This window comes from Balaenoptera acutorostrata, chromosome 4 (genome assembly GCF_949987535.1).
Source record: "Balaenoptera acutorostrata chromosome 4, mBalAcu1.1, whole genome shotgun sequence".
Taxonomy (NCBI): domain Eukaryota; kingdom Metazoa; phylum Chordata; class Mammalia; order Artiodactyla; family Balaenopteridae; genus Balaenoptera; species Balaenoptera acutorostrata.
In genome coordinates, this window is record NC_080067.1 from 34,314,604 (window position 1) to 34,339,188 (window position 24,585).

At 44.6% G+C, this 24,585-nt stretch overlaps 2 pseudogenes; both read left to right on the plus strand.

The window, feature by feature from the left end:
• The first annotated feature begins 231 nt into the window (after nucleotides 1–231).
• Nucleotides 232–926, plus strand: LOC103000585 (phosphatidylethanolamine-binding protein 1-like; annotated as a pseudogene).
• Nucleotides 927–928: 2 nt separating this feature from the next.
• Nucleotides 929–3,851, plus strand: LOC103000869 (apoptosis-enhancing nuclease-like; annotated as a pseudogene).
• Nucleotides 3,852–24,585: the final 20,734 nt, after the last annotated feature.

The window sequence follows — 24,585 nt, forward strand, 5'->3', positions numbered from 1 at the left end:
AACATTCTCACAAGTATAGGTCGGAGTCAAAAAGCTCATGCCTTGACTCCAGAATTCCAGGGAATGCCAACCTCCAGGATTGTCATAAACTGATTCTACACTAACACACCTCTACATCCCCTACAGAAGGCCCTGGTTTCTGCTTTCATTTTTTTCCTCCTTCTTATTCTCTGATTTTCCCTTTTATTGGTTAAAAATAAATGACGTACTTTTTCCTTATTTTGAAAGCAAATGTTCAGTGTAAGAAAAATTAGAGGCAGACCGCTCGGAGTCGGTGCTGCTGTCCTGCAACTTTCCCTGCTGTCTGCCCTGCTCGGCCCCGTGAGGCCACTGGACCTCAGCAAGTGGCCGGGACCCTTGAGCCTGCAGGAGGTGGACGAGCGGCCGCAGCACCCGCTGCAAGTCCAGAACGGCGGGGCAGAGGTTGACGAGCTGGGTGAAGTGCTAACACCCACCCAGGTTAAGAACCGGCCCACGAGCATCGCATGGGATGGCCTTGATCCAGATAAACTCTACACGTTGGTCTTGACCTACCCAGATGCTCCCAGCCGGAAGGGCACCATTTCCTGGTGGTCAACGTGAAGGGCAACAACATCAGCAGTGGCTCGGTCCTCTCTGATTATGTGGGCTCTGGGTCCCCCAAGGGCACAGGCCTTCACCACCACGTCTGGCTGGCTTGCGAGCAGGACAGGCCGCTGAAGTGTGACGAACGCATTCTCAGCAACCGATCTGGAGCCCATCATGGCAATTTCACGGTGGCGTCCTTCTGTAAAAGGTACAAGCTCTGAGCCCCGGTGGCCGGCACATGTTACCAGGCTGAATGGGATGACTTTGTGCCCAAACTCCCCGAGCAGCTGTCTGGGAAGCAGAGGAAAGTTAGAAGATGGAAACCATCCCAGAGTTTCCCAAGCAGTGTTGCAGTTTAGCGATGCGTGTAGATTTCTCCCCTTCCTCGTTCCCAAGACCTGAGCAGTCAGATTTAGGTTTGGGGTGACTTTTCCTTCTGCCTGTCCTCTATCATTCTAGGGGGTTTATGTTTTGGTCAAATTTGAACTCCATTTGGGGGGATCATTTGGGTCTATGATAGGGTCATCAAAATGTTAATATAAGAATAGTAACTCAGACTTTAAAGAAGAAAAAAATTCTGGTAAAAAGACCAGGTCTACAGTATTAGAGCAGAGCATCAGAGAATCTTTAAGGGAGGTTGAAAAGAAAAAAAGATTGATTACCTCTGCCTTTGTGAGCCCGGGCCCAGAATAGTGTGTGATGGCATCTTCTGACTTGTGTTTTCACGGCTGTGTACCTCACCAAGACAACCAGAGGCTGGCATGTCCACGAACCCCCAACGTGGTACACCTCAAGCTGGTTACTGGGTGTCAGTGTCCCGCTCTGACTCCCTCAAAGAGCAATAATGGAAAAAGCAATAGGGAGAGAGTCACTTTGCTGTTCAAGCCTGGCCATCTAGATGAGCTGCAGGGCTGGGTAAGAGGTTATCAGAAATCCGAAAGTCTGTGCCTGTTAAACTGATTACACTTCTTTGGTGTGAGAAAAGCCCGTCTGGAGTTGCTGAATGTTGTGTTAATTCTGCTATTTGCTTATAATCGAATACAAATAAAAACAATGTGTAGATGGGGAAAAAAAAAGAAAAATTAGAAAGTAAAAATAAGTAATATATGTAAACATTTTTCATTACCCATAATACAGCCATGGATGGGAGGACATCCACTTTTAGTATTTCAGGATATATATATATATTCCTAACCCTTTCTAGAATGTGTGCCAGCGTACTGTTCACAGCTTGATGTGTACTGAACTCCTGGACTCACTGCTGTAAAAGAATGAGTGGTGAGGGAATTCCCTAGTGGTCCAGTGGTTAGGGCTCTGTGCTCTCACTGCTGAGGGCCAGGGTTCAATCCCTGGTCAGGGAACTAAGATTCCCCATGCTGTGTGGCCAAAAAAAAAAAAAAGGAATAAGAAAAATTAAGAGCAAACCAACAGGCTGGCGGCCAGACCAGGGCTTGCCCGGGCATGTTGGAGCTGCAGGTTCCCTGGACGCCACGTGCTGGCGTGAGAAGACTCGCTGGGCTTTCAGGCTGCTGCCCCGTAGGCAGATTACCTCCCAGACCTCCCTTGCCCTGAGCGGTGAGCTGATTGGGACGGTGGCCCGGGAAGCTCCTGAGTCTGCCCCAGTGCCTGTGCCCTTCCCTGGCCAGCCTGAACGCCAAGGATGTGCTTCGGAGGAAACACGAGAGGAAGAGCCGACAGCACCCGCGGTTCATGGCCCGGAAGGCCTTGCTGCAGGAGCATGGGCTGCGGAGCACACCCCCGGAGCCAGGATCCCCCCCCAGGCACCGAAGCCGCCAGCAGCGTGAGGCAGCGTCCAAGGGCTGAATCTGGAGGTGCCCCATGCCGCAGAAAGCCCACCCCCAGAGAATCTGCTCGGCCCTTGCCCAGCAAGTGCGTGACTATCGACCGTGAGATGGTGGGCACGGGACCCCGAGGGCGGGTGAGTGAGCTGGCCCGCTGCTCCGTGGCGAGTTACCACAGCGAGGTCCTCTACGACAAGTACATCCAGCCTGAGGTGCCCATCGTGGACGACCGCACTCGCTGGAGCGGCGTCACCAGGCAGCACATGCGCAAGGCCATCCTCCTCCAGGTGGCCCAGAAAGAGATCCTCAGGCTCCTGAAGGGCAAGGCGTTGGTGGGGCACGCCCTGCACGATGACTTCCAGGCCCTCAAGTACATCCACCCTTGGGGCCAGACCCGGGACACCACTTACGTCCCCAGCCCAGCCTCCATGCCCGGACCCGCGTCTCTCTCAAGGACCTGGCCCTGCAGCTGCTGCACAGGAAAATCCAGGCGGGCCAGCACGGGCACTCGTCGGTGGAAGACGCCGTGACGGCCATGGAGCTCTACCAGCTGGTGGAGGTGCAGTGGGAACAGGAGGCCAGCAGCCTCCAGCCCCACCCTGAGGACAGAGAGCCCGACAGCGGCACAGACATGGAGCAGTATATGGGGGACCCTGCCCAGGGCGCCAGCAGAGGAACAGGGGAGGCACCGGGCAGAACGGAGTGAGGAAGGAGAAGCTCCACTGGGGAGCGGGGACCAGGAGTGGCTGGGGCCGGATGCCACCAGTGTCCCCCAGGGCCTAAAGTGTTGGGACCATCTGCCCCCAGCACAGTCCCTGATTCTGTGGTTTTGCCAATGGCACTTTATAGGCACCATGAAAATGGCAGGTGGGCTAGCTGCCAGAGCCCAGCAGGAGTAGGGGATGCGCTGGCAGACTTCCTACCCCCAGGCTGTGCTCTCTAAAGGGATGATCTCTCCCTCCTTGGGTGCGGGGGTGGGGGTGGGGGGGTGTCCCTATTCAAGAGTTCCCTTGTCTCGCCCCAGTGCCCTGGGGTAAAGCTCTCTTCCTGTTGTCACCATCTACCTCTTTCTCCACAGTTATTCTCAGGAGAATAACTACGCCCTGAAGCTACAGAGTTAAGGCCACTCAAGGGTCATTTTGTCCCTTTCTCTCAGAACTGGAACTCTGGCTGTAGCCATCGTAGGAGCTGCCAGGCTACAATGGAATAGCAGAGACCACAGCTCGCGGGGAGCTGGGTCCTCACTGGCTTGCCACCAGAAGTCACCAGGCACTATTCTGGGAGGAGGGAAGGCAGATAGGCTTTGGGTAGAGACTGGCATATGTATTTTGACCCAAGTCAGGCATTCCTGCTGCCCACCCAGCGCTAGGCTCTCTTAAGCAAAAGTCTGAGAAACAAGACAGCGGTTTGAATTCTGGGAGCCCTGTGCAGAATTGCCCACAGGGATCTTTATTTATTGAGGGCAAGGCCACGGGTCTATAGGGGAGCAGAGGACGGGTCCACTGGGGCCGGGCCGGGCATTGACAGCTGCGCAGCTGTTGCACTCGGGTGGGTGCCCCCAATCGCTGTGGTGGTTGGGTTTTCTCCAAATTTCTAAAAATGTTCTGTGTCGGGATTCATCCCCTACCCCTCTTTCCTTGTTTCCTAAGGGGCAGTTTGGGGGTATTGGGGTAACCCGGAGCTCAGGTCACACAGAACCTTTGAGTCCCATCTTTGCTCACCACTCAATAGCTCTGAGACTTAGGCAAGTGTGTGACTTCACTCTTGAGTCTGTTCCCTCATCTGTAAAATGGGGATAATGACACCACCACCTACCTCACAGGGTTGTTAGGAGGATGAAGTACTGAGTGCTTGGCCCGGTGCCTGGCGACTAGTAAGCCGAGGTCAGTGCGAGCGGCTGTGTTTTCTTTAAGGATCAGTGTTGGGCTCTTCCGGGTAACACCTGAACACGCCCTCGGGTTGAGTGGCTTTGACCCAGACAGGACTGTCCTCGTGGCTGTTCCAGCAGGTGGGGCACAGGCCGCTGAGGACAGCTCAGAGGTTCCGGGCTCTCACCGTTCCCCGTGATGCGTGGATTTCACGTCAGTCTGAGCAAAGCAGCAGGGCCAGGAAGGGAGAGACACTGAAACCACGCAACTGCAAAAGCAGGGCCGCAGATTGTTCTGGGAGCTGGCTGAGTCACTGACCACGCCTTGCCTGGCTCCAGGACTTTGTTCTGGGCTGACGCCACACTCACAGTTGAGAAGTAGCTTTGGTTCTTTGGTCTGTGGGTTGAGGTAGGATGGAGCTGCTAGCAGTGGGGAGATGTACTGGGTTTAAAATCAGCTTTGTTGTAAAACCTGGAAAAAAACTCAATTGAAAAGTGGATAAAGTGGCCTTTTCTTTGAATTCTTCAGCTGGGGTGGGAGGGTGGCTTGGGGGAGGGATTGTGGGGACGCTGGGGCGCTGAGTCTTGCTGGGTGCTTTGACCTTTGAGGCGGGTGGCTTTCAAGATGATGCTTTGGGATGTAGCAAGAAAATACTACAGAATTTATATAGCTTTTTTTTTTTTCCTTTATTTTTTGTTTTTTTTTTAACATCTTTGTTGGAGTGTGGTTGCTTTACAGTGGTGTGTTGGTTTCTGCTGTATGGCAGGGTGAATCGGCTATACATGTGCCTGTGTCCTCATGTCCCCTCCCTCTTGCGTCTCCCTCCCACCCTCCCTGTCCTACCCCTCTGGGTGGTCGTGGAGTGCCGAGCTGATCTCCCTGTGCTGTGCAGCTGCTTCCCACTATAGTTTATTTTTGAAATTTTTACAACTGCCCTAGTATAGAGCACAAGTTTATTAAACTTGTTTCTCTTTGAAGGTATGCACTCACTTTTTTTATTTTTAAAAACTTTTTTTAGTTTTAAATATAAAATACACAATATAAAATTTACCGTCTTAGCCATTTTTAAGGGTAGAGTTAAGTAGTGTTAAATATATTCACATTGTTGTGCAAAAAAAAAAAAAAAGGAAAAATTAAAAAAAAAAAAAAAGAATGAGTAGTAATTTTTCCTTCTTCATTCCCAAAGCCCACTCTGTGTTTGGAGCCTGAGCTTCCCAGGCTCAATACATTATTGCATTTTAGTTGCAGAGCTAGAAACAGAAGCTAGGAGGTGCTAGAAGGCTACCATCTCACCCATCCAGAATGAGGCTGGTGCTGAGACTGGAGGCCTGAACCAGGATAGAAGGTTCACTAGGGAGGAGGCCAGTGGCAGTGGGTTCCACTAATGGGGAGGACCCACGCCCCAGTCCCAGAGAGCCCTTGAGTAGTGACCTGGCTTCTGGGAAAGAGGGGCTGAACCCAAAATCTTTGGCCTTATCCTGCAACCTAAGATCCTTGTACCCAGCTTGGCATAGAGGAAATGCAGCTGCCCTCTTAGAAAAGATAATGAGCACCTCGGTGGCTCCCACATTGACCTGAACAGTTGGAGCCCCGCTGTTTGCTACACACCGTGTAAAACTCAGCTAAGATGGGATTTCCAGCCAATTCTGGTGGGTGGGAGGGGGCCAATTTTATCTCATTTAGAATTGTAAAAGCCCCGTTGACTGAAAACACCAGAAAATGGAACCTCTCAGTAAGAGGGAGTTTGGAGAAGTTTCTTATAGGATTTGGGCTTTTTATGGTTACAGTAGTCCCCCCTTATCTGTGGGGATACAATCCAAGACCCCCAGTGGAGGCCTGAAACCACAGATAGTAACAAACCCTATATATACTATGTTTTTTCTTATACTTACATACCTATGATAAAGTTTAATTTATAACTTAGGCACAATAAGAGAATATCTGAATTGCCAGCATCAATAACTACTCTTGAACTTTGGGGCCATTATTAAGTAAAATAAGGGTTACTTGAACATAAGCACTGCTACTGAGTTACTACTGTGTGGGACACGTTGAACAAAGGGATGGTCCACACCCCCTCTAGGACAGAGCTGGGTGGCAAGATATTTCATCATGTTACTCAGAATGGTATGCAATTTAAAACTTTACAAATTGTTTCTTTCTGGAGTTACCCATTTAACATTTGTGGACCGAGATTGACCTCAGTTAACTGAAACCACAGAAAACAAAACCACAAATAAGGGAGACTACTGTACTTTCAAGGAGAAATCAAGGAAGCAGAGATCAAATCTGGATTGGATTCTGTCAAGAAGAAGGGGCAATTTGACGATGAATATCTTATAAAAATTAATTCTTGCAAGGGGAAAAACTAAAGTGGGTGAGAGTCGTCATTAGTTTAAAAAGAAAGAAAGTAGCAGTCTCTCGTGTTGGAAGGTATTTAGTCATTTCTGTTGTTGTAGAGTGGCTTTGTGTTTATCTTCCAAACATGATTATAGTGGCCTTGTCTGAGCGTTGTTTATATTCTGTGAATATCATTAATGTTCACTTGGGAACCTCATGGTCCAGCTGCCATTGGTGCCATTTTTTACTTTCATAAAGGAATGTGTCATCTCAGACCAAATTAATATTCGTCATATATGTACACATACGTATATTTTTTTTACAAACATAGGATTACACTATACATACTGTTTGATAATTTACATTACCTAATGACATATCAACAACAGTTTTCCATGACAGTATTCATCTATATCACTTTAAGTGGATGAATGGGGTTCCAGTATGCAGATGAGCCATACGTATTTAACTAATTACGTACTGCTCCGCATTTAGAATGTTTTCCTTTATGCATGCGTGTGCGTGTTTGGGTGTGTGTATGTGTGTGTGTGTACAAATGTATTAGTTTTCTAGGTCTGCCATACCAAAAAAAAAACAACAGAAATTTATTTTCTCACAGTTCTGAAGGCCAGAAGTCCAAAACCAAGGTGTCCACAGGGTTGGTTTCATTTTGAGGCCTTTATCCTTGGCTTATAGATGGCTGTCTTCCTCTTGGTGTGTATACCTCTGTCCTAATCTCCTGTCCTTATAAGGCCTAGTCATATTGGATTAGGGCCTATCCATATGACCTCATTTTATTTTAATTTTCTCTTTAAAGGCTCTATCTCCAAATACATTTTGAGTTACTGGGAATTAAGACTTCAACAGATGCATTTGGTGGGTGTGCCGCAGTGGGGTGGGGATGAAACACAGTTCTATCCATAACAGTGTGTGTGTGTGTGTGTGTGTGTGTTTATAATCAGTGCTGAAATGAACATCTCTGTATCTAAGATTTTGTATACATTCATAGTTATTTCCTTAGGATAAGTTTCCAGGGATGGGACTGCTAAAGTGAGATCACATTTCTAAGGCCCTTGATAGTATTATCAAGTTGCCCTTTAAACATTGTTACAATGTACACTCTCACAAAGCAGTATAGGAGAGTGATTTTAGCCCCGTTTCTTTCAGTGAACTTTGTAAGTTTGCAATTATCTGAATCAGGCTCCCTAACTTCAGACTATACTACAAAACTACAGTAATCAAGACAATATGGTACTGGCACAAAAAGAAATATAGATCAATGGAACAGGATAAAAAGCCCAGAAATAAACCCAGGCACCTATGGTCAATTAATCTATGACAAAGGAGGCAAGGATATACAATGGAGAAAAGACAGTCTCTTCAATAAGTGGTGCTGGAAAACCTGGACAGCTACCTGTAAAAAAATGAAACTAGAATATTCTTTAACACCATACACAAAAATAAACTCAAAATGGATTAAAGACCTAAATGTAAGACTGGATACTGTAGAACTCTTAAAGGAAAATATAGGCAGAACACTCTGACAAAAATTGCAGCAATATCTTTTTCAATCTGTTTCCCAGAGCAATCGGAATAAAAATGAAGATAAACAAATGGAACATAATTAAACTCAAAAGCTTTTCCACAACAAAGGAGACCACAAACAAAACGAAAAGACAACCCACGGAATGGGAGAAAATATTCGCAAACGATGCAACCAACAAGGGATTAGTCTCCAAAATTTACAGACAGCTCATGTGGCTCAAAAAACAAACAGATGGGGGCTTCACTGGTTGTGCAGTGGTTAGGAATCCACCTGCTGGTGCAAGGGACACAGATTCAAGCCCTGATCCGGGAAGATCCCACATGCCATGGAGCAACTAAGCCCATACGCCACAAATACTGAACCTGCGCTCTAGAGCCCACGAGCCACAACTACTGAGCCTGCACGCCAGAACTACTGAAGCCCGCACGCCTAGAGCCCGTGCTCTGCAACAAGAGAAGCCGCTGCAATGAGAAGCCCGTGCACCACAACGAAGAGTAGCCCCCACTTGCCACAACTAGAGAAAGCCCGTGCACAGCAACGAAGACCCAAAGCAGCCAAAACTAAATAAAAAATAAATTAAAAAAAAAAAAACAGATGGCTAAGAGGCACATGAAAAGATGCTCAACATCGCTAATTATTAGAGAAATGCAAATCAAAACTACAATGACATATCACCTCACACCAGTCAGAATGGCCATGATCAAAAAATCTACAAACGATAAATGCTGAAGAGGGTGTGGAGAAAAGGAAACCCTCCTACACTGTTAGTGGGAATGATACAGCCACTATGGAGAACAGTATGGAGTTTCCTTAAAAAACTAGAAAGAGAGCTACCATATGATCCTGCAATCCCACTCCTGGGCATATATCCAGAGAAAAATATAGTTCGAAAGTATACATGCACCCCAATGTTCATTGCAGCACTGTTTACAATAGCCAAGGCATGGAAGCCACCTAAATGTCTATCAACAGATGAATGGATAAAGAAGATGTGGTACATATATACAATGGAATATTACTCAGCCACAAAAAAAATGAAATGATTCCATTTGCAGCAACATGGATGGACCTAGAGATTATCATACTAAGTGAAGTAAGTCGGACAGAGAAAAACAAATATCATGTGATATCACTCATATGTAGAATCTAAGTTAAAAAATGATACAAATGAACTTATTTACAACATAGAAACAGACTCACAGACTTAGAGAATGAATTAATGGTTACCAGGTGGGAAGGGTGTGGGGAGGGATAGATTGGGAGTTTGGGATTCACATATACACACTTCTATATTTAAAATAGATAACCAACAATAACCTACTATTAAAAAAATTAATTAAAATAAAGTTGCTACATCCTGTACCAGCTACTGTGCCCAGCTGAGAAGGCAAAGGTAAAAGTCGGCCTCTCTCTCAAGGAACTTAAAGAAATCTAAGCTATGTGGGCAACTGACTACCCAAGTTCGGGGATGTGAATATACAAAAGCAGGAAAATATAACGAATATGATAATGTGCTTTTTTAGATTTTTAGTAATATCGTTCTGTGAAATAATTGTATTAGTACATTAAATTACATTGATTACCTTTAAAAAAATGTTGTTACAATGTACACTCTCACAAAGCAGTATAGGAGAGTGATTTTAGCCCCTTTTCATCCAGTGTGCTTTGTAATTATCTGTTTTTATTAGTTTCACATTTCTCAGATTTATCTACCTCCGTGTGAATCAGATGGTCCAAACATGTTAGTGAGACAAACAGTATCCATTTAATTGCTTCAGGAGGTAGAGTTTTTTAATCACTAGTTAAGTAAACAAATCAAAGGGAATGTCCTACTGATAATAAATCAGGACCATCATTTCCATACACAAAAGACAGCATATTAAAGTTAATTTTTTTACTGACATAAATAGTTCCTTGATTTTTATCTCAAGCATTTAAAAATCTATTTTGTACTCTATGACATCTTAATAAACATTTGTTGATTTCCTTTTAAACATCATCACATTCGATGAGAAATCTTTTGGTTGCAAGTGACAGAAAACTCAACTCTAATGGCTTAAGCAAAAAAATAATAATAATAAAAAAAGCAATGTATTGGCTCATGTAACTGAAACCCTGGAAGACAGTACAGTCACAAGTGAGGTTTCATTCTGCAACTAAATGCTACCACCAGGACCCAACTCTGACTGGCTGCCTTTGGACTGGCTCTATGCCTAAGCTTTCTATGGTGGCTTCTGGCAGCTTCAGGCTTTGTCATAATTGTCACAAGATAAATGCAGGAAAATCAGAAGGAAGTCATCATGGATATTTGGCAGTAAAGCAACAAGTACCACCATTCCAACTCATAGAATTCCAGACCTTGTAGGAAATTAGAAATCTAGTCTAATTATTCTCAAAAGGTTTTATTTTTGCAGGGGGAGGTCATGTTTTGTTTTGCTGGACCAAACAAGATCTTTTGTTTTCTTCAAACAGCATCTTAGGACGACGTCGAATCTTTAAAATAGAATAAAACTGAGCTGCTCAGGTTGAAACAGAAAAGGACCCCCTACTTCCAACCACTTTGCTTCCCATCTCCCCTTCCTCGTCCTCCCTGAGGCACTTCTAAGAAGCACACTACTGATAACTGTAAAGACAGGAAAAAGGAGCACATCCACAGCTGAGTCTAGGACACGCAGTTCATGAGTGACAGGGCCAGGGGAGCACAGGTGCCCGCCCCTGTTTCCTCCATCTTACAGCTCCCCTCACCTCTATTTACTTCTCACTGCCATTTTGAGTATTGTGTTTAAATTCTATCCTTGATTAAGTACCTCTGCTTCTACCAAACGATGGTAAACAGAATTAAAAGGCTAACTATCCACCATCAGTGTGTACACGCAGCCTTGTGTCTCCAGCTGTGGTGGATCACCGAGACCAGCTCAGGACAGAGCAGGTTCAAAGCTACATGGAGCCTCTGAGTTCCTCTAAGTCCAATTGAGGTTTTTATTTCAAATCAGCACGACGGTGCCTAAATCAGTGTTTATCAGGTGTAATCAGTCTAAGGACTTGTAGGTACTTCTCCAAAATCCTCTTAGGAATTTTTGTGTTTAGAAGATATTTTTGGACAAGGCACAGTATGAGCGATAAAGTGAACCAAGGCTGGAGTCCCAGAGATAGCTGTCCTGTGAGAGAGAAAGGTGATCAGTTCCACTTGAAGGGACAGAAATGGTTTTTTTAGTGCACAGTTGAGAGTTAAAAATCAATATTGAAAAAGAAATTTTTAAAAAATGACCAAATTTATGCAAATACCAAATGAATCCTAAATAGTCAAAAATAAAATAAATAATTTAAATGAAATAATAAACAACATCATCTATGTCTGGTAAGAAGAAGTGTACCCCCAAAATACCACCAACATCTTTTAGCTGAATTTATAGCCAGGAGAGCTCACCAGTATATTCTCTCTTTCTCTCTCCACACCAACCGGCAATCTCTTTCTCCCAGTTTTATTTAAAGCTTTTCTTATGTAGAAGGCTCAGAGCATAGGGGAAAAAAACACTCTGGAAAATGCATTAATAAATTTTCCAAATATTGATAGAACAAGATAAAAGGTTAAGGGCCACTGGGACACTGGGTTACAGTCAGAACCACATAGGTACAAGACCATGGGTTAGAACCAATGGGTAAATGTCACCCAGGGAGGGTGGAGACAAGCCTCTCCCTTGTGAAGGACGACATTTGGAAGGACTCATTAAATATAACTCTCCCTTTATATGGAGGAAAATCATTTCTATCAAAACTATGATTTCTAGCAAAACCCACACATAACCCTTTTCATTGTACAGTGGTATTCTACAATTAAAAGCAATAATTAGCTAGAGACGTAGAGTCTCTCCAAATGTTCAAGTTATAAAAGAAAAAAATTTCCCTCGGACATAGAAGAATTATGATAACACTGAAATATGTATTAATGTATCCCTTTCAGATCTAAAATCACTCTGTGGGATTAGTAACATAGAAATATATTAAATCCATCATGACTTGTTCATAGAACTTGAGTTCTAGTGCACAGGAGAGACGTGACTGTCAGGAGGAATAATTTGGGTCAGGGAGGCATTCAATTTTTTCACCTTTGAGTTTGAATAACCAAAAAAATTCATCCCCCGACCACCCACTTCATTGTTCACACCTCAGTATTTGTCTCCCAGTGTTGTAATTTTCCGTTTCCTCATTCCCTCTTTCCCACCACCCTCCACGCTCAGAAAAGACAAAGACTGTATCTTTTTCATTTAAGATTCTGAGAGGCCTACGAGAATGCTTGGCCGTCAAGCATTTAAAAAACTGAGTAGACAGTAAATATCACAGAAACGGACGCAGAAAATGGATCAAATGAACTGTATCAATACTCCTTCCAAGCTTTGGATTGCTGCCATTTTTACCTTTTTTCTGGATTAGTAAAAGTTTAAGTGTAAATCCCAAAGAAAGGCAGTGTCAGAAGATTCAGAGACCATGGCCAAGTAAGGATTAGGACTGCTCCACAAGGTTCTAGAAACATTGGGTGAAATTAATTTATCCCAACAACAATACTTTTTCGCTTTTCTCCTTTGCCAATTTATTTAATGAAGACGATAACGAAGCCTTCGCACTTTTAGGGAAATAGCAGCCAAAGACAAATAGGGCGTACCAGCAGAGGGCGCTCTTACCACAGATGTTTACAGTTGACGCCGCCTTTTTTGAATGCTTGCCCACAGCAAGGGCAACAAAGAAAGCCCAACATTCTTTCCTAAAAAGCTCATCAGAATTCTCCCAGCCAAGCAAGAAGGAAAAGGAAAAATACCAAGGGTAAAACATAAGTAGAGAAGAATGCCAAAGGTGATGACCCTGCTCCCGGATCATTGCACTCTGGAGACAGAGCTTTATATGGCTCTCAAGCTTTATCTGCCTCCTCGTCACTGACGCTTAAACCACAAGAGAAAAAATGCCGTTTCTCCATTGTATGCTCTTGCCTCCTTTGTCCTAGATTAGGTGCCCATAAGTGTGTGGGCTTATCTTGGGGCTTTCTATCCTGTTCCATTGATCTATATTTCTGTTTTTGTGCCAGTACCATACTGTCTTGATGACTGTAGCTTTGTAGTATAGTCTGAAGTGAGGGAGCCTGATTCCTCCAGCTCCGTTTTTCTTTCTCAAGATTGCTTTGGCTATTCTGGGTCTTTTGTGTTTCTATGAGGACACGGAGGGGAGGGGGAAGCTAAGGCCAAGTGAGAGTAGCATTGACATATATACATATTTGCCGAATGTAAAATAGATAGCTAGTGGGAAGCAGCCGCATAGCACGGGGAGGTCAGCTCGGTGCTTTGTGACCATCTAGAGGGGTGGGATAGGGAGGGTGGGAGGGAAATGCAAGAGGGAGGGGATATGGGGACATACGTATGCATATGGCTGATTCACTTTGTTGTGCAACAGAAACTAACACAGTATTGTAAAGCAATTATACTCCAATAAAGATCTATTAAAAAAAATTTTTTTTTAATGCCCAAGAGGGGCTTCCCTGGTGGTGCAGTGGTTAAGAATCCGCCTGCCAATGCAGGAGACACTGGTTCAAGCCCTGGTCTGGGAAGATCCCACATGCCACAGAGCAACTAAGCCCGTGTGCCGCAATTACTGAGCCTGCACTCTAGAGCCTTCGAGCCACAACTACTGAGCCCGTGCCCCTAGAACCCGTGCTCTGCAACAAGAGAAGCCACTGCAATGAGAAGCCCTCACACCACAATGAAGAGTAGCCTCCACTCACCGCAACTAGAGAAAGCCCGTGCGCAGCAACAAAGCCCCAAAGCAGCCATAAATAAATAAACAAACAAACAAACAAACAAATAAATATATATATTTTTTAAATGCCAAAGAGAAACTGTACCAAGCCAACCCACATTCTGGACTGTATTAATCCCTCCCCCTGCACTGCCTTTCAAGTCTTTTTATTTCCACTTGTTAGAACAAGTCATTTCATTTTAGGTTTAGACCAAACCAAGATGTCTGGGACATTTGCCAGACATGTAGTGATAAGAAATAGAGTTGTTGTACTTTTTAGGAGAACACTTGTTTTCTCTGTGATGCCCCTTGGCGCCTGCCTGGGCTTCTGAGCTGTGGAAGCAGATGAACTCTGTCTCTGCCTTCACCCTTCTTTGAGACAGTTACAGACTGATGGTCTGAACTTTGGGAGAGAGAGAACTTTGGTTCTCCTCCTTCTCTACTGGCTGCCCTCACACATGATTGATCCAGAGATTGGGAGGTAAGTGCCCCATCTCATCCTGTCTCCAAACCCTGTCTTTCCCAAGGCCAGCTCCGTTTGGAGATTACATTTGTGTCCTGGTCCAAAATGCACCCGTCTCCTGCGTATGACTATACAGTTCCAACTCCATTGCTCCTGAGCTGGCTCGGGCCCTCATCATTCCTATAGGCATCTAGCGGTCTCCCTATTCCAGTCCTGGTGTCTGATCCATCCTTCACACTGCATTGGGGTTTCCTTCCTGGAAAAGATCTGACCCCTGACTACCTCAGCACCACTGCCCACCATTCTTCCTGTTGCATACTCCTGCCAGATTGGCCTCTCTGTTTTTCCTTGAACATAACTGTTCCTGCCTCAGGACCTTTGCACTTGTGTTCCCTCTGTCTATAATTATTTTTTCCCAGACGCTCCATGATTCATTCTCTCACTTCATTCAGGGTTCTGCCCAAATACCATGCCTTTCCTGACCTGCATCTGCACCAGCACCTGCCATAGTACACTCTACGCCTTACACTGCTTTACTGTTCTTCATAGCACTCATTGCTCCCTGACATTGTGTTCTATATCTGAGTGTTTATTTCTGTCAGCTCCATGAGGGCAGAGACTTAGTTCTACCTTGTCCACAACTGTATTTGCAGCACTTCGCACATTGGATGTTCCTAATAATTAATTCATTCATTAATTAAAACATACCGTTCATCCTCCATCCCCGGGTGCTCCTCATTTACTCCAGAATTAAACCAAATCCTATGGTATGGCATTCTGGGCTCATGATCTCACTCCTCCTTTTCTGGCCTTATCTCCTATCACACACTCCCACCTGCAATGCACCCTGCACTCTAGCCAAACCTTGTAACACACCATCCACGTTCACGCCTGCATGCCTTTGCTCCTGCCTTCTGTTCCATCGCCATTTGTTGAAATCTTCCAAATCTCTTAAAACCCTTCTGATGTGCTCTCCCCATAGTGAAGACTTCTTCTCTTTTTCTCTCTTCTCCCTTCCATCCCAACCATTGACAGCTCTGTCCTTTGATATCAGTTTGTATATCTCTTGTATTACATCCTGTGTTACAAATTATGTCTCCATTTAACTTTCCTTACCAGTAGACAAAGTATAGGAAACGGATATTCACTTTTAACTCCCAAGGACATAAAGCAGGAGTCTCAAGCTCAAAGGCCCACAGAAGCTAGACACAAAGTGAGGTACATGGGTGTATTAGTCTGCTGGGGATCCCATAACAAAATACCACAGGCCTGGGGGCTTAAACAACAGATTCAGTTTCTCGCAGTTCTGGAGACTAGAAGTCCAAGATCAAGGTGCCAACAAGGTTGGTTGCTGGTGAAGCCTCTCTTCCTGGCTTATAGATGCTGCCTTCTTCCTGTGTCCTCACATGGCCTTTCCTCTGTGCCCACATGGAGAGGGGAAGAGAGCTGTCTGGTGTCACTTCCTCTCCTTATAAGGACACCAGTACTATCAGATTAGGGCCCTACCCTTAGGACCTCACTTAACCTTAATTGCCTTCTTAAAGGTCCTATCTCCAAATATAGTCACATTGTGGGTTAGGGCTTCAACATATGAATTTGGGGGGGGACATAATTCAATCCATCACAATGGGCAAGGTGGGACTTTGGAGAACTGGAAGGCAGTTCCCATCCACATGGGGGAAGCTGCCACTCAGCTTCAGCACATGGTCTCAGGCCTGACATGCTGGCCTAATATTCCCAACCTTCAGAATGTAAAAGAAGGGGAGTTCCCTGGTGGCCTAGTGGTTAGGATTCTGGGCTTTCACTGCCGTGGCCCGTGTTCAGTCCCCAGTCGGGGAACTGAGATCCCACAAGCCACGTGGCCAAAACTTAAAAAAAAAAAGGTGTGAAAGAAGCTAGAAATCTGGATAATTCTTAGGTGAACTCTCTTAATTTTAAAATGTCAGTAGCTAATTAAAACATTTTTAACTGTGAGAAAAACAAACCCTGCCCACAGGCAGCATTCAGCTAGGGGACCAAAAATTGGCAATTTTCTGAATTCTCATAAAAACAGTGGGCCCACGATAAAGCCTTGTTAACTGCTTTGTGAGGAAATGGTTCACTGATGTATGTGTCATTGTTTGGGAAACTCTGAAATGTAAATGATATGGTGGGGAAGATGTCTGACTTCTAACTGTTATACAAAGACTGCCTACTCCTCTTCTCTTTCCCACTAACGCTTGTCCGTCCACCAGCAAGTTGCCGCTGTCCCTGCCGGTCTGTCCACTCCCATCTCCCCTGCTCAGCCACACAACCTGGAGACCCACCCTGAGTGCTGAGTCTAGTTCTGATGCCTGCAATTGATGGGGGAGAGAGAGAAACGGCAGTCAGTTCAGAAGGAAACCACAGGAGTGAGTAGAGGTCTGAAAAATAAAGATCAGGAGAGGTTAAAGGAACCAAGGTAATTCTGTTTAGAGGCAAGAGGGTTACAGGGTTAGCTAGCAACAGTTTTCAAATATGTAAAAAGCTCATACCTAGGACAGTCTGAGCTGTTCTCCCTACTGAAAACAGAACAAACAGAAAAGAGACTCCAAATGCAGCACAGGGATTTGGATGCGTCTTTCCTTACCATAGGTATTTGTAAGTACTTTTGTATTTGAACAGACCTTTACAGTGGAAATGTTCTTTTTTTTTTCATTCATTATGTCCCTTCTGGCTGTAGCACTCTGTGATTCTAAGAAAATCCTGTTAGAAAAGCTTGTTAATAATGAAAGAATGAGCCATAAGATAAAAGAAAAACTTTCATCTCTATAAGAAGCTGGTGATGTGACGGTGCTTAATGAAGAATGTAATATTTCTGTATTTACACACGAGATTCACTTCAGTCAGGAAGCAACTGAAACCCAAATGACTTTGATAACATGTTCAAGGTCACAGAGGGCAATAAACAGCCCCATTTCCCCCGTCACATACTTCCCAACTTACATATCAAGAAAGTTGGGTTTTCTCCAGTAAATGAGAAAGGGTGAAGAGGCTATAATAAGTAAACAGATATACATAAGCGACCAAACAAACAACCTGTTCTTTAAGAAGTACAGTCATGGTCCTTCGGGACAGAGGTGAGCTGCCTTCACAGGACAGCTGGACATCTCCCAGGACCTCTGGAATGACTTGCATTTTGTTAATTTTCTAAGTGAAAGGAAGAGCAAAGGTGAGCTTTTGTCTCTGGAAACTCTGGCAGGGCTAGAGCCACAGTTAACCGGCCTCCAAGGACGTCCTCAGCAGAATGGCGACACTGATAAAGTCTTAGCTGTTTCCTATGTGCTTCTTTCCCCTCTGTGCTCCAGAGCCCTCCTGACCCTGGACATCTCTACCAATATCGATTCCTCTCTGCCAGGCACCCCCAGAGAGAAGGCTAATCAGACCCAGAGACCAGCCTAAGTTACCCTGTTTCCTCACAGCCTCACTCTGTCTAGAAATTCCAACCAAAGTGATATGGTCTTATTCCTCTCTTTAAGAATGCTCACTGTCACATAACTCACAGGAATGAATTTGGAGGGTTTCCACCCAGCAGGTGGGTTTCAGGTAAACACATGTCCTTGCATCCCCTCTTCACGCAGGTAAAACGTGCCTGGTTAGATTGTGGCATCTGCTCAGACTTGAGTTCCCCTCTCTCCTCCTATTTCCACCACTTCCCAAGATTTACTTCTTTACCCTGATATTACTTAATTATATATTTCTTCTTGTTGGACATTTAAAGCTCCTCAGTATCCTATTTTGATATGACTAGTTATTCATGAACAAGAACAAGAATGATTGTCAACATTAAATGGAAAAGAAGTGTTTTGTGTTGCTTTGTTTCATGTGGTAGGACTATATCTAAAGGGTCTGATAAGGGCAGGGTATCCCATTTAATTATAGGTCATAAATTGTTACTGGACATATGGAATCAGGAACTGATTCCAGGAACTGACAAGGCTGACACACATGAAGAAGGTTCCTTGAGACCATGAATTTAGGAATAGCTAAAGGGGCAGCTTATCTTACTGCTATTACTTCTTCTTATGCTGTAATGCTCTCAACTGGCTTGATGAGCATAAAAATTGGGGGGTGAGGACATTGAAACCATGTTTTGTGAGTAAAGATCAAATTACTTATTTGGGGTTATGTCACATAAATTTGGAGCCAGACAAACCTAGGGTCAAATCCCAGATCTACCATTTGCTGGGAGAACGTGGCCTAGAAGTATCATCTTTAAAATACCAGCCTCCAAGGTTTCTTGTAAAAATTTATATATAAGAAAAAATCAATATATATAAGATACATCATACACATAGCAGTTTTTTAAAATATTTATTTATTTATTTAACATTTATTTATTTATTTGGCTGCACCCGGTCTATAGTTGCAGCATGTGGGCTCTTAGTGGCAGCATGTGGGATCTATTTCCCTGAACAGGGATCAAACTGGGGCCCCCTGCACTGGGAGTACGGAGTCTTAACCACTGGACCACCAGGGAAGTCCCCACATAGCAGTTTTTAGCACACATTAAACTTGTGATGAGTGGTAACTATTATTATCATTAAAGTGATAATAGTAACAACAACATTTTCCCTCCTTGTAGCCTTCTCAAACACACATGTCTAGATTCCAATCGTACAAACTTACTTTGAAAGCAGACAACAAGCACCTGGAATATTGTAGCAAAAGCAGCCCAGAAACTGGCTTGGAGATTGTACTTCCAGTGTCTTCCACTGAGGTACGAAAGCGTGTCCAGTGTATCCTGGGCAACCTCCCTCTTTCCATCACCCTCCACCACCTGGTCTCCTGTCTTCTTCCACCTGCCAGCAAACCCATCCACATGTATCATCTTCTGCCCTGCTGCCCCAGAGTTACCCCTCCTCTCACCCTCTCCTCTTTAACCACAGCTCTTTTTCCTTCAGAACTATGGTATCCTTTTTTGGCGCTGGAACAAACGTATCATCAGTTTCCTCATCAGCCAACTGAGCGAGTGAATGAAAAACTCCCAACTGCACCTAAGCGCTCAGGAGGCCTCAGTAAATGTGAGTTCTCATCCCTCGTCTATAAAATGAGAGATGTGGATAAGATTACCTCTGAAATCCTGGGATCGCACAGACATTCATGGCCAAGTGTGAACCCAAGGTTTATTCGCATGCTGGCAGGAGAGTTTTTTTTAACACCCCCCCATCCCGACTTAATTAATCTCTAGTTGGTAGACTAAGTGATATTTAGATATACCCAGGGAAACTGGATCACAACCGGCCCATGCACAAAGGCCAGAACTGTATTAACTTCCTCACTACTGAACGGTGGCTGGCCCCTGCCCCACACATGAATGTGGCTAGAAAATTAAGAGTAGGCTAACCAACTGTTAAGGATATTTATGGACAGTCAAAGGAAACAGAGGTCAGCTTCACCCTGGAGGGGCTCTTTGATCAGAAGCTGTGACCTCAGGTTATCAGAGGCATGACAGGCTTTTTAAGCAGACTCTAAGAACAGCCCGGGCAGCCGAGGCTTCCGGTAACATCTGCCAGATTCAGGCTGGGGTGAACTGACCTGAAGATGGCACTTGCCATTCAGGCAAGTTTGGAATGTGATGGCTCGTTTGTCAAGCAGAGGACCATCCATGGGACTGATGGCTCCACAGAGCCCAGTAATGGAATTGTGCACCTAAGATACAAAGCTGGCAATTATACTCTTTACAGATCACTTCAGGCAGCAATAAAGATAACGTGCTTTAGAACGTATTCATTCCTTTCAGTGCAGTCAACGTGAGCTTTGATGCACGCATCCTCAGCATGAGAACTTTCAAAGGCTTCCAAATCTGATGCTACTTCTCACATCCTCGATTCGACCAACATCCAGTCCTGAGAAGCCCTGATAAGTCACCCAGCTGAGGTTTCCTGTGCCCCTGTGCCTAATTGTACAGGGGTGGCTTTAATGTTTCTTCAGTTTAGATGTGCTTGCAAGCCTGAACAGGTTCCATTACCGTGGGCCTAACTTACAGAAGTGAATGAGTTACAGATGAGAGTCCATCATAAGCTTGGTGGGTCCTTAGACCCTTGGTTTTATTTTGACTCAAGAGATACATTAAAACATAGTTCATGGGAGTAAGCATAAATTTTAGCATTTGGAACCTAATTTCTTTCCTTACCCCATAATTGTACTTGCTAAAGCACGATCAAGGGCTTGTTATACTTCACCATTGTGTAGTTAAATGATTGACTATGCCCATCCTTGGGGTATGGGACATGAAGCAGTTTTTGGCTTGTACACTTATAATTAGCAATTAACGTCTTTTTTGTTTAAGGATGTTCAATTAATTCTATAGCTTCAATAGCTTTGCTCTCACCTGAAGGCCTGTCCCCACCGCACAGGACAGCCTTCCTCCTGAAGAAGATGTCTGTGTGTCGGAAGTTGGGATGGCCTGACTCACTGCCAAAGAGGTGACAGGGAGGCTGGGAGCACGTTAGTTAAACTGCGTACAGTTTTGTTATATAGGGCAGTGCTGTGGGAGTATGTGTATGAACACACGTACTTGTCTGAACTCTGCTTCTTCAGCTTTTCTCTGGGTCCAGTTCCCCATCCCTGTGCCCCGTGTGCCTGAGTTCCTCCACGCTCTGCACTTGCCAGCCAAGTTGGGAGGCTGTTTAGATGGGTTGGGCCGTTTCTGTCGTGGAGATCTGGAACTTTGCACATGTCAGAACTGGGGAGCTGTCCCGCTTCCACGATGAGGTTCCTTCTTTACCCGCCCTATAATCACTACTGCGCTCCCAAGCACTATTCTTTATTCTCCGTCTGCCTGCACCAGTACTGCTGTCAGCACAGTAAATGGTTCTTGGAAGTTTACCAGTGTGGGTTTGGCCCGTGTCAGCCATGCTGTTTAGTCATACATATACGTGTCCTGATTCTAAAATATAAATAGTCTTAAAAATAAATTAAAATGTGTATACTTATATTTCAAAAAAATAAAAAGAACGTGGTTCATAGCAAGAAAAGGCTGAACTACATTTGAAAAGGAGAAATGTGTTTTCTTGAAGGGATTATTTTGGAGAGCCAAATGAATGTACACGAGCTACTTCATTAAATCAGAAGTCAGTTTGGCAGGTGATCCTAATCTGCCCCGGGCAAAAGTGGGAATTGGAGCAATTGAAACAGTGGGAACAAATGAGCTACAGGTGTGCCTTGTTTTTGTTTATGGTCTCGTTTGGATTATTACAGGCTACAGCAAGTATATTTCAAAAAGTTTGTAGTAGGACATTGCCATATATTGATTTGGAGTTCCTAGAAAGCATCAGATATTTATTTGATGGACAGCTTAAGAGAGAAAACATGGTTTCAAGGTTGTCCTCTCAGAAAATTAACAGCATCCAGGTCCACCCTCTCTATTCCAAAACTCTTCTCACCCGTCTCTCAGGGAGGTGAGTCACATGGGGAAGCGGGGCGGGGGTTGGGGGGGGGGGACAGAAATGGACTCCTAAAGGAAGGTGAAAACCACTGAGATAGGCACCCAGAGGATGGGACTGTCCTAAGGGGGCTGTCCCGATGCTTTGAAAGAAGATGGATCTACAAAGGGCGCAGAGCTGCATCCCCAGCTTTGAAATCCTGCTAACTGCCATGTAAAGTATCATTTCTTCTAGGATGATCCATATTTAAAACTAACTCATCAGGAACTAACACAGTGCTGTAGGACAATTATATTTCAAAAACAAACAAACTCACAGAAAAAGAGATCAGATTTGTGGTTGGAGGTGTTAGGGGGTGGGGGGAGAGGGAATTGGATGAAGGTGATCAAAAGGTACAAACTTCCAGTTTTAAGAGAAATAAGTACTACGGATGTAATGTACAACATGATAAAAATAATGAACACTGCTGTATGTTATGTATGAAATTTGTTGAGAGTAAATCCTGAGTTCTCCTCACAAGAAAATATTTTTTTCTTTCTTTAACTTAGTACCTGTATAAGGTGATGGATATTTACTAAGCTTAATGTGATAATCACTTCATGATGTAAGTCATATCATTACGCGGTATACCTTAAATTTTTACAGTGCTGCATCAGTATACCTCAGTATCATATCTCAATAAAAGCGGAAGGAAAAAAGGAAAAAAACTAGCTCGTTATCTTCCTCCTCCTCTTCTCCCCAAATTAGCCTCCTGTTTCATTTACTTAATTAGCATATGTTTATTAAGAACCTACTATGTGCCAGACACTGTATTTACCTGGTGAGTTAAAAAAACAAAACAAAAACCAGAGACATAGTTTCTGTCCATATGCCCTTACATCCTAGTAAGAAAAAAACAGAAAATAGGGCTTCCCTGGTGGTGCAGTGGTTGAGAATCCGCCTGCCAGTGCGGGGAACACGGGTTCGAGCACTGGTCTGGGAAGATCTCACATGCCGCGGAGCAACTGGGCCCATGAGCCACAACTACTGAGCCTGCGCCTCTGGAGCCTGTGCTCCGCAACAAGAGAGGCCGCGGTAGTGAGAGACCCGCGCACCGCGATGAAGAGTGGCCCCCGCTCGCCGCAACTAGAGAAAGCCCTCGCACAGAAACGAGGACCCAACACAGCCAAAAATAAATAAATTAATTAATTAATTAAAAAAAAAACAGAAAATAACTAAACCAATGACTAAATACATAATATACAGTCAGCTGAGGAAACATGCTATGAAGAAAAATCAAGCAGGATAAGAGGAAAGCTGGGGGTTGAGCAGTCAGGAAAGGCGTCTCTAATGAGGGCATATTTTAGCAATCGCTATAGCTTAAGCCCTCCATCTCTGAACTTCTGGGGAGAGTAATATTTTCATATTTAGAGTATTGGTTGAAAATCCCAATGTTTGCAACGGTAACGTAAATGAGGGTCAGGTAGGGACTGAAAGTGAAGAAACGAACCAGGTAGATATCTGGGGGGAGAGTGTCCAGGATGGAGGAATTGGCAAGTGTATAGGCCTTGAGGTGGGATGATTCTCACCTTGTTCAAGGAGCAGGAAGGAGATCTTTGTGGCTGGAGAAAGTGAGCAAGATGGAACGAGGGACAAGGCATGACTCTCAGTTCTTAGTCCCTTCCGGGTTGGAAACGGCAGATAAACTGCAGTTACCTCTTATTCCTCGAGCCCTCTCCTTGATCCAGCTGTATCCAGTTATCTTTGCTAAAGAATGATTCTCTAAAACCACCCCTCCCTGCTTCTCCCTCCCCTCTCACCTGAATTCAGTCTCTACTTACTTGATGCCTGGATTATTCAAGAGCCTCCTAACCGGCCCTCCAGCCTCTTGCAGCTTCTAATCACTCTAAGCTTCCAGATTAATCTTCCGAGAGCATTGCTTTGGTCATGTCTTCCCCTCCCTTGCATAAAAACGGCTTAGCATTACCTGAAGGATAAAGCAGAAGCTCCGTAGCCTACCTCTCCCCATCCCTGCCTCGATCTGGCTGAAACTCCATCTCTCTATAACTCCATTCCCAATGTGCTAACTCCAGTGACCTCCGCCATCATGCCGTGCTCTGTGTCCTCACTCTCAACTCTTGAAACCCAGCCTAAGACCCACTTTAGCCTACCCTGAATGGCCCAGCCCAAAACAGACTGCCTCCTCTCTCAAACAGCTGGGGCCCTGTGGTAAACCTCAGGACAAACTTCCTCACTGGTGTGAGGTCCGGGGACCTGGCAACGTCCTGGAGATAGGTCTAAACTGATACACCAAAGGCCCTACCCCACCCATCCACAGGCAAGGATAAGTGGATGCCGCTTTTTCAGGCACCTTCAGATTTGGAGATGACTTGGGTGGTTCCTGCCACAGAGTCTCTCTGTGAACCAGTTGTCCACAGGTGGAAGCAAATAAGTTCAAGGGCATGGGCCCTCCCCTGAGAGCTTGGCCCTGGGAAACCCTTCACTTCCCTAGATAACATTGCATCCCTCACACCCCAGCCAGATACCTTATAAGTAAAAGCATGTCCAAATTAGAACAATAATAAGATCCACTTTTTCACCTATCAGATTGGCAAAATTTTTTAATGTGCTTAAAATATACTCACATATGTATACATACATCCATCCAATTTAGTGCTTAATATACAGCGGTATATAAGGCCCATTGCTTCCTTTGGTCCTGGCTCACTGACTGAATTCATCGAGAGCAGGAACCATGTCTTCTGCATCCTGTGCATCATTTGAGTGCCATATATGTATAAGCCATAATTTATATACTATGTGGACAATAAAT